We start from the raw sequence: 13,539 nt of genomic DNA, 5'->3' as shown, positions 1-13,539 counted from the left end.
CAGCTGATGTTAATGGTCATAGCTCTCCAATAGAGCTGTGTTGCCAAGAATTTTTTTAAGAAGTAGACAGGGTTAGAGAGATGTCAGTGCAATGTTACTTTTCTTCTGCAATGGCAGCCAGCTAGCAGAGGAAACCCAAGGTAACTGAGGAGCTGTCCTGGGCATACATAACTGATGAAATTTTGGATGCTTATGACAACAAGAAAGTCAACAGGTGAAAGAAACTACTTTAGCTTTTACTCTATACCAAACAAAGAAAAAATAAATCGGTGTTTGACAAATGGAAAGAAAGACATTACTAGTGAGGGAATCCAAAGTTCTTTTGAAGCTTAGAAGGTATTGTAAAAAATGAAAGGTAATAAACAAAACCTTAGCAGTATAACAAAATAATTTATGGTATTCCTTTAATATTTGGCTGCTGTATCTTGAAATTTTTCAGGATGATTTAAAATATTTATTTAATATTTGTTTAAATTTTGTTGTTTTATTTGATATTTATACACAGATAGTAGAGAATATTTTGGTGGCATACTGTTCCTAGAAATTGTATCACTGTTTTAAACTACTGATCCAAAAATCTCCATGTTGCATCATTTGTTTCCTTTTTATACAAAAATGGAGGGGAAAAATAAGGTTTGTTATTCAGTCTTCATCAGAAAGAAATACAGGCATAATGTTGAAATGTTAAATGTTCCTTCCATCTGTATTTTAAATGAAATAAGAAAATGAAATTTAGATGGAGCGGTATTTTTTTTCCTTCGTTGGTGTGAACAGAGGGAGTGAGTGGATTAGACTGATAAAGTTGTACAATGTATGACTTAATGATATCTTAAACTTCTCTTGCATGTGTAGCTACAGCGGAAATAAACCAATGCATTTTTTTTCAAAAGTACTTTTTAATATTTTTTCTGAAGTGTAGACATGATGATGAAAATGATTTTTCTCAATTACTTCCACAGCAGCTCGATGTATTTAACAAAAATTGCTTTTCAACTTTTACAAAACTGCTGAAAGACTCAGATGCAAAATATTTTCCCCTAATATATTGCAGTACATCTTTAAAAGGGTAAATTATAGTGTAGTTTCAAGGCAAATGTGAATTCTTCTTTGCTCTTCTTCCCCTCCCCCAAAATTTCCATTTTTTAGCTCTTTACTACTAGCTTTTTACCATTCTCCAGCCTTTCACATGGAATAAGATGAGGCTGTAAGCATCCATAGCAACCAGAGTTGGAAGGCACATTCACACATGCTTCCTGAAGTTAGGAAATACTAGAGGAGTAATTTTCTGCTCGATACAGACAGCATATTGAAAGGACATGGTCAGTAGAAATCAATTATCTGGCTATTAAGAAATATGATAGAAACGTTTCTCAAAGGACACATCGCAATGCAGAATGTACTGCATGTACAATATACACAATGAGCTGTTGTTAGGCCATCTTATTAAAGACATAAAAACCTTGTACCCAACATATGACACCATCATTTTCTAGCTTGTAATTCTGTAGGGTTCCTAAGCAACTGATATGAAACCTGTACTTTGAAAAAATGTTCCTGTATTGAGTTTAAGATAAATATCTAAAGCTCATTTCTGGTTCTAATTTTTCCTCATAAGCTAGTGTGTATTTGACATGCTTCCCTTTGCAGACTGTGTACTGCTATACATAAATGAAAACATTCTAGCTAGTTACATGGGGAATGGGAAATCAAGTGAAAAATATGGCCAGCCTTGGACCACCTTTTTTTAAATCCTTGTGGCCACATCCAAAGCCCACTGAAGTTGATAGGAAGACTCTCATTGACTTAGTTGATTAGATCCATAGCAGTAAATGAGCTCTCTGTTTGCTTCAGATCCTGATTTGAAGTCACAGAATATCAGGGTTAGAAGGGACCTCAGGAGGTCATCTAGTCTGCTCAAAGCAGGACCAATCACCAATCTTTGCCCCAGATCCCTAAATGGCCCCCTCAAGGATTGAACTCACAACCCTGGGTTTAGCAGGCCAATGCTCAAACCACTGAGCGATCTCTCCCTCCCTGTTTGTCCTGTTTGTAAACTACAAAGAACGGTGTAAGTTATTTCAGACACTGCTTCACCTTCTGCCTTGGAAGTCACCAGGACAATGCAGTTGGAAAGAACCAGGTTAGAGTATTGGGATTTCTCAACTATGTAACCACTTGGTAGAGGGAAACAGGGCTTGTCTCTATGGCAAGTTAATGCACAGGCAAGCGTGTAAGTGAATCTACAGCACACTATGTCAAAGCTCACTTTGAGTGAGCAGTAGCAGGGTTCACCTGGCCAGTTAATGTGCAGCAAGCGAGTGTGCTGTAGATTCATACCCTGGCTTCCTGTGCACTAGCACACAGCATAGGACAACTAACCCTGAGTCTGAGTGAGTTCAGGCTGAAATGCAAGCCACATCATTTCAATAAAACAGTCCAATGGGCATATGGGCCATGATGGCAGCAATAAAAATGCATCATGAAATATATGGGGAACAGCGGTTTTTGTTGTTGTGTGGAACAAGACAGGGAGGTTTTCTACTTTCTTTATAGGCTTGTGGTGTTCAGATACTGTACCCAATATCTGGTGACAGGTGCTATAAGAAATATTTGAGATACAGGCAGACTTCAACCTGAAGCCCCTCAAAGAATAAAAACATCAAAACGTTTAGTAACAATGTATTGTGCACACAGTGAATAGTGGAACCCCTCCCTTAGGTCATTTTTGGGTTGCTAGTGGTGGCTGGGAGGGGAGGGGGTTAGCAATTAGCTCACATATCCTCAAATAACAAAGATGAGTTAAAGTACTGAATATGTTTAAAAAAAAGTTTCTATTCTCCTGTGCTTCTCGGTGAATGTGACGGTTGGTATTTCATTATCAGTTTGCGTAAGTGCCTATGTTTGGGTTCCTAAATTCAGAAATGTTGACCAAAGTAGGTATTTCAAATACAATGTACTAGTATTTGATAGAATGGCTGCGGATCAATCTATATAAGGGATTTGTTACACCATCAGTAATAAGGGTTTCATTTTTGAAGGGTATTCTTATTATGTAACCCTTCTGCCAGGTGGAGCCAGCAGCAACCATGGCTGGGTTCAATATCTAGGGATTCCTTTCCATTGATACAACACAGAACTGGCTCAAGCCCCCTCCCAGTAACCTGGGAAAATTACACACCACCTGTATGTGCCTCTGAGAGGCAATACTTCCCCTCTCATAAGCACAGAGTCCGAGTATAGAAAATAAACTTTTAATAAAAGGAGGGAAGTAACTCGGCATTAATTTGGGAAAACACCACAAACAGGGTTCATAAACATAAATAAAAGTAATTTCAGCTTTCAGTGATTTTAACTCTTAGCAGGCAGGGCAGAAACACAATCCTACCACAACTTGGTTCAGTTCTGATTGAATAATTAAAATAACAAAAGAGGCTCCTGCTGAAGCCTATTTAGCTCTATTCTTTGAACAGTGGGGAAGAACAGGTTAACCCAGTCTAGAGGTGTCAAATATAAAGGGAAGGGTAAACCCCTTTGAAATCCCTCCTGGCCAGGTGAAAGCTCCTCTCACCTGTAAAGGGTTAAGAAGCTAAAGGTAACCTCGCTGGCACCTGACCAAAATGACCAATGAGAAGACAAGATACTTTCAAAAGCTGGGAGGAGGGAGAGAAACAAAGGGTCTGTGGCTGTCTGTAGTCTTTGCCGGGGATAGACCAGGAATGGGGTCTTAGAACTTTTAGTAAGTAATCTAGCTAGGTATGTGTTGATTATGATTTCTTTAAATGGCTGAGAAAAGAATTGTGCTGAATAGAATAACTATTTCTGTCTGTGTATCTTTTTTGTAACTTAAGGTTTTGCCTAGAGGGGTTCTCTATGTTTTTGAATCTAATTACCCTGTAAGATATCTACCATCCTGATTTTACAGGGGGGATTTCTTTATTTCTATTTACTTCTATTTTTATTAAAAGTCTTCTTGTAAGAAACTGAATGCTTTTTCATTGTTCTCAGATCCAAGGGTTTGGGTCTGTGGTCACCTATGCAAATTGGTGAGGCTTTTTATCCAACATTTCCCAGGAAAGGGGGGGTGCAAGGGTTGGGAGGATTGTTCATTGTTCTTAAGATCCAAGGGTCTGGTCTGTAGTCACCTAGGCAAATTGGTGAGGCTTTTTACCAAACCTTGTCCAGGAAGTGGGGTGCAAGGTTTTGGGAAGTATTTTGGGGGGAAAGACGCGTCCAAACAGCTCTTCCCCAGTAACCAGTATTAGTTTGGTGGTGGTAGTGGCCAATCCAAGGAAAAAGGGTGGAATATTTTGTACCTTGGGGAAGTTTTGACCTAAGCTGGTAAAGATAAGCTTAGGAGGTTTTTCATGCAGGTCCCCACATCTGTACCCTAGAGTTCAGAGTGCGGGAGGAACCTTGACAAGAGGGGACCCCTGAGGGGAGGAGGTTTGCGCAGCCCCGGACCAGGACTCCTGTTGCCAGGCTCTCTTACTTTAAGAGGGCTTTAGCAGTCAAGCCTCTAGCTCAATGTGATCCTCTCCGCTAAGGGTGCCTCCCCTGCCATTTGGAACAGGTTGAGCACAGTCCTGCTTTCCTGCATTCCAACAATAATCACAACACTGATACCAGCATTTCATGACCCCTGCATTCAGTACTAACGTGATTTGTGACCCAACACCCGTCAAGTTGATTACAAAGAACAAAACTCTGCTCCATCTGCTGAATATCTAAGCCAATCTAAGCAAAGCAGGAGCAAACTGTAGTTACATACCACACCCAGAGCCCCCCCTTCCCCCCCACTCCCAGCTAGCTGTCAGGGAAGCATTCATTCAGACCCTGCTCACATCTATTATTAGAGTTCTGACCTTTCTAGGGGAGCTTTCTTCAGGCTGAGGCTTTCCAGGTACCAAGCTGCATGGAGATCTTTCATGCACTGCTCACAACCCCCTGCAAAGGCCCACTCTGATATAGGGTTGCTAACTTTACAATTTCTCAAAGCCAGACACTAAAGCTATGGTCAACATTTTCTGCACCCAATGCTTAACCAGCGTATACACTATCAAACAGGCACAATGCAGACTAGCCAGCAGCAAAGGAGATACTAAAAAGATACAATTACAAATGGAATGGATGAGTGGGGCTGGGGGAGAAGGGAAACTGGCTTTGACTTGCCATTGTTGGCATATTCTTCAGAGCAAACAAATCCTTTTAGTTGCTGTAGCACTTACTTTCCAAGGCAGAATCCAAACTCTGGGAGGGGGCTCTAGTCCTACGTTGTCCAGAACATCCTGCCCTGAAGTGCCACTTTGATAGAATGGCTTCAGACTGAAAGCACAGGGGCTTCCTTTAGCTATCCCCCTCTCCGCCAGCAAAGCAAAACAAGTCTGAGCTGCTGGGACCAGCTGGGGGGCTTCCCAGCACACCAGGAGCTGGTACCTTTGCGATTCACCTGAACCCCCACAACCAAAGGCTCAACTTACCATAAAGAGAAGAGGGAGACAGAAGGGAACCATGTCTCTCCTGCTCCGTCCAGCAGTGGCTCCAAGGCAGGGAGTGATGGGGGCACAAAATGGTGGGGGAGAGCTTCCTGCAGCAGCGGGAGGTTCTCGGAGGTGGCTTTGCCCCAGTCCCTGCAGGGGAAGAGGAAGTGTCCCTGGCCAGGACGAGCACCTTGGGCACCTCCAGCTCTGCTTCTCTCCAGCTCTGGGAACAATGCTCAGGGATTAGAGATGCCTTGGGCTGGATGGTGTGTGTGTGTGTGTGAGAGAGAGATAACGGAATTGCAGTAACTGGATTTTTAGTGTCCAGTAAATACTTCTGACTGGAGACTCTGCAGATGCCCTTAACACTGGACTTTTGGGGCAAAAACCTGTTAGGAGGCAGCCCTAACTCTGAATGCCCCAAACCTATTTTTAAAGGGGCAGCTCCCATTTATTTAATTACAAAATTAATGTCTATTCACAGAAATACAAACAATATACATACAATAATGCAAAAATTCCAAATAACTACTAGATATATACAAAAACTAATTTCTATAACTTAATCTATTCCAGGAGCCTCACACATGTATATATTTTTTCAATGAAATATACTTTCTTTTGTACACTATGAATTTAAAAATACTGAAAACATGGTCTGTGCTAGAGTCATCTCAGTCTAAACTGTTCTGTGCCTGGGGACAAACTCGTGTTCCCGTCCATCTTTCCTAAGCCTCTGTCCATATACACATTGCTAAGGAGAGGAAGGTAAGGATAACTTCTTGACTGAGCCATTCTGTTTCCTGCATGAAACAAGAGGCAGATAGGGAATTCCCAGCTCTGACTATTATACTTCCATCATGTTCTCATTTTTCCAGCCGGTAAAGTTGGGAAGAGGTGGAGCTCCACAAAAGCTGAGCATCTCCAAGCACAGATAAGAGAGGCAAAGGAAGAGGAACATTCCCTTTATGTTGTATTGTTGTGAAAGCCAAGACTATAACAGGGTTCAAAAAAGAACTAGATACATTCATGGAGGATAGGTCCATCAATGACTATTTGCTGGAATGGGCAGGGATGGTGTCCTTAGCCTCTGTTTGCCAGAAGCTGGGAATGGGCAACAGGGGATGGATCACTTGTTCTCTTCATTCCCTCTGAAGCTCTTGGCATTGGCCAGTGTTGGAAGACAGGATACTGGGCTAGCTGGACCTTTTCTGTGACACAGTATGGCCATTATGTTTATTTTTTGCAGAAGGGTTGCTGTTCTCCCACTGGCTCCACTCTATTTTGATGCCTGCTCAGCATCATTAGTTGATGTTAGGACACAGGCCAGTATGAGGTATTTTGGATCACACCTCTAACTTGATGAGATAATGCTAAGGCACAGATTTTTGTCAGGTCTGTCATATAGCACCTGTAGTTTTCATTGCTGATGTCAGACTATAGATCTTGGTGAAGTCCATGGCTCAACACCTTTTAGCTGTCTGGGATGGTGCCAAAGTACAGAGCTTTGTGACGTTAACAGCTATGTATCTCTGCCTTGCTGGAATAATGTGAAAGGATAAGCTTCTTTGAAGTTCTTAGCTCAGCATTTCTTGCAGTGCTGATGTCAGGGTCCAACCCTCTGAGCACACTCATTCAACTATTCTTTTGCCCTGGGCTGAGGACAATACTAATCATAAGCCTTTGTGAGGTACAGAGGGTTACTGTGAGATTACCTCTACTGTGCTGGGATGAGGCCAAGACACAGGCATCTGAGGGTACCTGGCCAATGGCTAGACAGGGAACTCTTTGAGTTTACCTACTCAGCATCTCTAGCTTGCTGGCATTATGTGTGTGAGTAGTAGTGGTGGGGCTGTGTGTACATGCACATAGTGTAGAACTCAGTTCAACAACATTTGTTCTCCCCGACACTGTCCCCAACACACTCTTCTTCCACTCAAACAGCAGTATGGAGAGCCATAGGGAGAAAGACCTAATAACCATTCCTTTGGACATGGGCTAAGTAAGAGGAAACCAGTGGCAAGGTCTCAATTTTCCCTAGAAGAGTTCAGGTGGAGAACTCTGCCTTTATTTTATATAGGGTGGCATGCTGCTTAAAACAGCAAGAGGATAGCATTCTCGAAAAATCCAGAGGCCTGGCCCAGAAGCAATAACAAGAACTAACAAGGATCTGACCTCACCCTTCATCATTGGAACTATGTCTGTACAATTACTTTGTTTGAAAGTAACAAAATAAAATTAAATTTAAGCTCTGTAGTCAGTGATTCTTACAGCAGCCTAACATTCTCTAGGGATGTCATCTCTGGCAAAGCCTACATAGTACAGAAAGGGAAAGATTTAAAACTGAAAGCCCTCAGACCTCTCTCAGCCTCTCTCTAAACAGCTTCCTTTCCCTAAGATCCCACAGATCCACTTCCAGATATGTACTTAAGGTGCAATGGCTGTTGAGGGTGCTCATCAACTTGCAAGATCAGGAGCAATAATAGTTATGGTCAGCCTGCTGGGGGAGAGCAACAATACAGTACAACCAACAACTACCTAGAATAGCTCAAATTCCTAATATTGAATACTCACTGTGAACTGTTCAAGGTCAATTTATAGAATAAAAAATAAATAAAAATGATTAAATTCAAATAAATTTTAGGAGATTATTATCTGCTTGCAATATTCTGAAATCAGAAAGAAGCTAAATTCATATTTGCTTAAATTATGCAGTCCAGCTCTTTTTAATCTAAAATTATCTTAAATCTATTTTAAAAAGCAACCATCCAATGGCAAAATCTTAAGGCATAATTCAGATCTTCAGTGTAGATCTGGACTCTGATATCTTTCTATCACTATATATGCAGACATTGCATTGATGTGAAGAGATCTGTACATGCAGGGAGAGAAGGTTATCAGAGTTATCTATTGTGTGGATGTGAAAGTGGTATTTCCCCCTTAGGTTAGATGTACTGCACTGTCATGCTAATACCCTCAATTTCCAGATGTGCTAAATTATATTGATAGAACTGTTGGTTTATACAGAAATTAAATCCATCAAACCCAGGTTTTTCTGTTCTGTCTTAAACAGTATTCAAAGGCCTCCAGAGACCTAAAACCTTAACCATACTGCTTTGCCTCAGAATTCCTTATCAAAATCTTATGCAACTATGGAGCTTGTTTTCCCAACTGCGAGTCACAGGACTAAGCTATAGTGTTTCAGTACTTGGTCACTAGGGTAACGAGTTGGAAAATGCTGAGTTTTTGCCACTGCATGTTATTGGCTCATTTCATCACATTGTTAGATTAGTTCAGGCTGTTGCATCTGTTGTTTGCTTTTCCTTCTGCATTTGCTCAACTCCCTGAAAGAACTGTAAACCTGTTATAAAGCTGCCAAAGAATCACTGTACCACTTCACTGGTTGTGAGTTGGTGCAAATTGCTGCTGGATTGTTATATTTTAACTTAATTTTTAAATGCTCCGAGGGAGATTCTAAAATAGTTTATTTGACCATGCTTTAGAGCTTCAAATAAGTGAAAAGAAAGCACACCAGATGCCATTTTCCAGCCTTGAAGGCTCTATAGCACCAGAAAATCACCCTGAGGAATGTCTGAGGATTTGATAGCTGCTTTCAACTACCTGAAAGGAGGTTCCAAAGAGGATGGATCTAGACTGTTCTCAGTGGTAGCAGATGACAGAACGAGGAGTAATGGTCTCAAGTTGCAGTGGGGGAGGTTTAGGTTGGATATTAGGAAAAACTTTTTCGCTAGGATGGTGGTGAAACACTGGAATGCGTTACCTAGGGAGGTGGTGGAATCTCCTTCCTTAGAAGTTTTTAAGGTCAGGCTTGACAAAGCCCTGGCTGGGATGATTCAATTGGGGATTGGTCCTGCTTTGAGCAGGGGCTTGGACTAGATGACCTCCTGAGGTCCCTTCCAATCCTGATATTCTATGATTCTATGATTAAAGGCAGGTCAAGAGATGTCTTGTCCAGGAGTGAACTGACAAGAATACAACAATTTCTACAATATCCGAAGACTATGCTAGCCTGATTAGAAAAAGTGGCATTCCAATTTCCTGTCAGCAAAGTCTTCACAAAATGGATGGGCTATATTTCCTTTTTCATCCCCGTGTAGAAAAAACAATGGGAGGCAAAACAGTGTAGTGAAAACTCAGTTACAACTGTTAGAGCTTCATGCTTTCTCCTGGTACAGAGGATAGGACTGGATGTGGCCTTCAAGATATGAGGTATCCAAGAGCTCATGAAAAAACCTGGGTTCTTCCCCAAGAATCTTGGAACCTCTGTGCAGAAAGGCAGTTCCTTTCATGATACTTCTCTGGCTCTGCATCCAGCCCCTGTGACAGTACAATTCATTCAGAAGTCATGCTGCTTGTGCTTTTCACACTGAAGTATCACACCAGCCTTCTGCCTGAGGGAGGTAGAAACCTCCAAAGGGGAAGTTAACATTACAGTTTAATTTCTGGATAGAAATTCACCATAATTCTGCTTCATCAACCTTACATGCCCCCTCAAACCTATAGAGCTCCAAACATGGTGTTTGTGCAAGCAGATATCTGCAGGTGATGGGCAGTGAAGGAGAGGAGAAGCCTGCTGTAGAAGATCTACTACTTTCCACCATGAGTACAGGATTTTTTGTGCCCGATTCCTTTCTCCCATCTCTAATATGCAGCAAAGGAGAGCACAGATCTGTTTTTAATATTCTTTGCATATTGGGCCTGATTGATAGGTTCCCATTGACTGCAATGGCCTTAGGATAAGGCCCATTGTGAGTATGTAGTAATTTCTGAGTCTAGATGTGACGGGGGGTTAATCCCTTTGGAATAGATGTGGGGTAGAAGGTGCACCTTTCAGAGTTGCACCTGATGGGAGGCCCATGGATTTATAATTACTAATTGCTGATGAAGCCTGGTTGGGGGAGAAGCTGGGTAAGGATTATAAAGGAAGGACATTTGCAACAGCAGGAAGCTCTAGGGAGAGAGTCTGTAGTCACTTGCTGGGAGTAGAGAGGTGGAGGGGAGAACTGGTGGGAGAATAAGCACTGGGGTCTTTGCTCTGGAAGAAGGGGCTGTCTCAGAGGGCTTGTGGGGAAAGAAAGCCTGAGAAGCCAAAGTAGGAAGAATCCCAGGGAAACAGAAGCAAGGAGGAAGACTGTGGGGACCTCAGCTACTGATTATAGGGCCCCTGGGCTGGAACTCAGTGTACATGAAGGGCCTGGGTTCCCTCTACTAGCCACTGGGAAATGGTGCAGGTCTGTTGGAGGTGCCAGCTGGACAGCTGGTCTGGTGAGATGTTGATACCCTAAAGGGAGAATTGTATAGAGACCAAGCCAGAAGGCTGAGTTTCAAAGAGGGAGCACTGTGAATTATGGGAAGAGAAGCAGTGAAGTGACCATTGGCGGGGGCACCATTGGTGCATAAGGCATGAGAGTATATTCATACCTACATATAATTCCTACAATACCATTCAAGTGCAAGAGAAGGTGATGTGCAATCCACAACCTATTGGGATGGGGGGAAGGTCTTTCTTTCTACTTGGCTACTTCAATATATGGTAGTCTTTTTTTTTTAATATGGCAAAATAGTTGCCTGTCTGACTTGAAGGAAATTCCCTATTTAAACAGGCCAGTGATTACTGTTCTGCACAAGCCAAGGTAGAACATATTAATGAACACTGTGTCCCCAACTGAGCCTTCAGTGACTTTTTTGTTGCAAGGATTACTTTGTGAAAAGAAGAATACTGTTAAGTTTCCTTTGAATATATTCTGAGACTATTAAAAATAACTATCTTTTCATAAGGGTCATGTTGGAACAGCTCCAAGAGTATGTCTATAGCAATCACCCTACAATATGTACAATACTGTAAGAAATGCCTGCCTGACTTCAATCCCATTAGCAGCATTCAATGTGCTGAAGGTCTGTCAAGGGTCTTTATCAGGTTGCTTTGAGCATTGTTTCTTATTACACCTGTCATTACCTCTTGAGACTTTAGATTAAGAGGTCCTTTCAATCATTTCAAATATCGGAGTGTCTCTGGCATGACATTAATTACTTTATCCCTTATTTATTCCACTGATGCCTGTTTTTTTTTTTTGCTTTTATTCAAGATTCATTTGCCCTTGTTCAAGGTAGTTATTGAGTTGCATATGTTGCTTGTTCAAGTCTCATTGTCTTTGCTGTTTGCATGATTCTTTTCGCGTCAATTTTTAAGGCTCTAAAATGTGAATTATGCTGTTAAATGCTTGCAACATTCAGATCTGTGCCACAGCACAAGTGCGAATGTGGATGTCACATAATTAATTAAAAATTAATACTTTTTAATACAGAAATGTTAAAAATTGGCTCAAATTCATTAAAATCTGCTCTTGACTTTAAAGCTATCTTTTTGGCAGTAATCAGATCCAATAAAACCAAGAGTACTGAGGGTCTAAACAGATCGAGTTTTGTGGTAAAAGAGCTCATGTTAATAGTGTTCATTCCTTTAATTAACAAGGAAGAAATACTGCTAGGCTATTAAAATTTTTAACATAGCCTGATGTCACATGCTTTTAGGGCTCTGATTACTGCAACTCCTTCCTTATTTGACTTCCTCAATTAGATTCTGAAATCTCAGTAGATGGTAAAAATGCTGCTAAGAGTTTATCTTATACTAGGTTATCTCTACCCATCACTCTTGCTTTGTGCTACTTATTTAGCTTTCAGTTAAGTAATGTCATAAATATAAAGGGAAGGGTAAACCCCTTTGAAATCCCTCCTGGACAGGGGAAAGCTCCTCTCACCTGTAAAGGGTTAAGAAGCTAAAGGTAACCTCGCTGGCACCTGACCAAAATGACCAATGAGAAGACAAGATACTTTCAAAAGCTGGGAGGAGGGAGAGAAACAAAGGGTCTCTGTCTGTCTATATGCTGTCTTTGCCGGGGATAGACCAGGAATGGAGTCTTAGAACTTTTAGTAAGTAATCAAGCTAGGTACGTGTTAGATTATGATTTCTTTAAATGGCTGAGAAAAGAATTGTGCTGAAAAGAATAACTTTTTCTGTCTGTGTATCTTTTTTTGTAACTTAAGGTTTTGCCTAGAGGCGTTCTCTGTGTTTTGAATCTAATTACCCTGTAAGGTATCAACCATCTTGATTTTACAGAGGTGATTTCTTTACTTCTATTTACTTCTATTTCTATTAAAAGTCTTCTTGTAAGAAAACTGAATGCTTTTTCATTGTTCTCAGATCCAAGGGTTTGGGTCTGTGCTCACCTATGCAAATTGGTGAGTCTTTTTATCCAACATTTCCCAGGAAAGGGGGGGTGCAAGTGTTGGGAGGATTGTTCATTGTTCTTATGATCCAAGGGTCTGGGTCTGTAGTCACCTAGGCAAATTGGTGAGGCTTTTTACCAAACTTTGTCCAGGAAGTGGGGTGCAAGGTTTTGGGAAGTATTTTGGGGGGAAAGACGTTTCCAAACAGCTGTTCCCCAGTAACCAGTATTTGTTTGGTGGTGGTAGTGACCAATTCAAGGTCAAAGGGTGGAATATTTTGTACCTTGGGGAAGTTTTGACCTAAGCTGGTAAAGATAAGCTTAGGAGGTTTTTCATGCAGGTCCCCACATCTGTACCCTAGCGTTCAGAGTGGGGAAGGAACCTTGACATCGTGGCAGAGTGGTGGGATTAACCTGAAATCATTTTGAGATCCAGTTGAGATTTTTTGAACTAGAAATACAGATTTTAAAAAGGAATTTTTTTTTCCTTTGGAAAGGAAGTCCAGAAAGCAGCTGAAACTGAAAACAGCTTGTTTTTTCTCTGCTTTGTGGCCAAGCAGAGACAAAAGGGGATTATCTTTGTGAATTGCAGGTTTTCTTTGCCTGGAGGCAGAGTACTTAACTCCTGTAGGGAAATTCACAGTCTTCCAACCCAGAGGTTTTTTTTCCCTAAAAGTAAGTGTGGGGGGGTATTCTACTCATTTGCCTGGAGACAAAAGTGGCAGGGTTTTTTTTTTTAGGATTTTGATTTTTTACAAGGAGCACAAGTTTAAAAAGGAATTTTTTTTTCCTTTGGGCTGCTGGTAAGCAGGTTT

Source organism: Lepidochelys kempii, chromosome 1 (genome assembly GCF_965140285.1).
Source record: "Lepidochelys kempii isolate rLepKem1 chromosome 1, rLepKem1.hap1, whole genome shotgun sequence".
NCBI classification, from domain to species: domain Eukaryota; kingdom Metazoa; phylum Chordata; order Testudines; family Cheloniidae; genus Lepidochelys; species Lepidochelys kempii.
This window is presented reverse-complemented; position numbering follows the sequence as displayed.